Consider the following 2,575-nt stretch of genomic DNA (forward strand, 5'->3'; position numbering starts at 1 on the left):
AAAATATCAAGAAAGTCAATGTCTTTTGATCTCAGAACTTCCAGATAAACAATAGATCAAAATACAAAGCAGAAGCATACAGTTTTAGTGGAAAGTATGCCAGTATTTATCAAGGAAGGAGAAAGATATTAAAGTCTCAATACCTTTAAGCATATTTCATTCCTCTCTTTTTAGTGGCCACTTGAGCCTACTTCACACACACTGTCACTGCTTGCTATATTGACTCACTTACTCTAAATTTGTCCACCACATACAAATTAAGCTAAAGGAATAATTTAGTATACCAAGACAGGTCTCATTTGCCATGTATACATTTAATTCTAACCTGGACTTGATTTTATATATAGATAAACTGATTTTTCATACCTTAAGTTATAAAGGCTACCAAGTACCAGCCTCAGCTAGGTCCATGTTCTGAAAGAAAGGGTGTTTGGTAGAAGTGAAAACAAAGGACTCAAAGTCAAATCGTGGGTCCAAGCTGGCAGCCAAAGTTATGCCGAGATGACTGTTCAGACTGCTCTCTCTGTGTTCTGCTCTGATCTAGGCAGCTTTTTCTTGGAATTCTAAAAACTCTATGGTTAAGAAAGCTAGCTTTTTGCTTGAAACAACTTTCTCTGCTAATAAAAATTCTAAAAGCTCTCTGGATAGCTCAGGAGTTTTTCTGACCTGTCAGAATAGCTGCTATAAAAAAAATTCTTGGCTCTTCCAACCAAGTCAGATATCCTGTTAGAAAAACTCTAAAAATAATTTTTAGGTTTTCCATTCAAAATCAGAAATTACCCCACTCCAAATCTAAGAGCTGTGTTTGCTCTTCAGACAGCCTTCTTTGGATAGAGCTCACTCAGTTCTTTAATTCTTAGGATTTCTGAAATAGGTCAGAAATCCTATTAAAAAATTCTAAATGAGCTATGAAAAACTCTAAAAGAGCTGTATTCACTCTTGATGGATTTTCCAACTAAATTCAGAAATTCTGTTAGAAAAAATTCTTGAAGAGCTACTTTTGCTCTCTGCTCTCCAGAGATCTCCAGACAGCTCAGCTGTCTCTAGAAAAAAAAAAAAATCTAAAAAACTGCTATCACTTTCTGCCAGTTTTTTATTTACAAATCAATTCAGTCATTTATTCCAGGTTCCCTTTTGATTATCCTATGAATTAGCATCCTGTGACTCGAACACACTTATTTTTTTAACATTGCAAAAGAATTCAGAGATCTTCACTCCTCTGTTAAACTCAGATTACAAGCTAGCAGGGTGGGACTTCACCTTGATATTAGTCTTCTGACCATTCCTAGAATTGGATTTTTTGTGTCATAGGCTGACCTTGAACTCAGGAATCTCCCTGCTTGTGTGTTTGCCAGTCTTTGTACCTTTCTGACAAGCTGGCTCATAATGTATCTGGCTCATTCCTTTAGATTTGTGAAGCCACTTATGTAACTCATATTGCATATTTTTTTCATAGTTGAGAAATTGTATATTTTTTAATTTGTGTTTTTAGATTTCTTTCCCATAGCCTTAAGAGCTGTCCTGAAGGCCCCAGCATTTACCATTTTGGTGAGACATTAGCCACACCTTCATCTCCCAGACTCATGGTGTCTCTGATTATCATTAAGCTATTAACTAAAACAGAGAAGACATTCCTCAGAGGAATGTGAAAATATGTACATTATTACACAAACAAGCCTTATGCCCACAGCAGCCATCTACACTTGTGGAGGTGTATGTCTGCTGGCCCAGCCCTGGGGCAGGAGCCGTGCCATTCTGTCCATAGCAAGGCCATGCCAGACTCAGCAAAGGGAAACTGTGGCAGACCTTGATACTGAGTTCCTAAGACAAAAGTTCTGAGTCACAATGACTTAAGCCCACAGACTCTTCAAAAGAGCAGAGAAATAGAAGTCAAAGGATAAACAGGAAAAAAAATAGTCCAGTTTCAGTGTTACCACATGGGAGTATGGGTAGTCATGAATGCAGAAATAGTGGATTTGAGGTCTGTGGAAGAGGAGAGCCAAAGTGTAAGAGTTGAGGAGGTTTGAGTACCACAGTCTTAAGGGTGGCAAGAAACTTATTGCAGCTTAAGTTGAAATCTTCATTTGCTTCACAAACTGTTTTTCACTTAGTCCTGTGATCATGAAAGTGGAAAATCTTTGTTTTGCAGACTGTTTGTCTCTCAGACTCTGGTCCCTGGACTGTCAGAAAAACTGAAGAAAGAACTCAGAGGAAAACAAACCAGGAGTCAGTTAGATTAAAGACTGGACTTCTTTCAATCTCAAGGGCTTCAGAAGCTGAATGATGTTACTGGAAATCAGAACAGTGTAGACTTAATTCATTGTAGTTCAAAAACATTCACAGGACTTTTGCATAGTAAACACTCCTGTTTTAGAGGAAATGTCACGTAGTACTAGAAGAATATTGTCTTAGTCATGGTTTCTATTCCTGCACAAACATCATGACCAAGAAGCAAGTTGGGGAGGAAAGGGTTTATTCAGCTTACACTTCCATGCTGCTGTTCATCACCAAAGGAAGTCAGGACTGGAACTCAAGCAGGTCAGAAAGCAGGAGCTGATGCAGAGGCCATGGAAGG

Source organism: Mus caroli, chromosome X (assembly GCF_900094665.2).
Source record: "Mus caroli chromosome X, CAROLI_EIJ_v1.1, whole genome shotgun sequence".
NCBI lineage: Eukaryota > Metazoa > Chordata > Mammalia > Rodentia > Muridae > Mus > Mus caroli.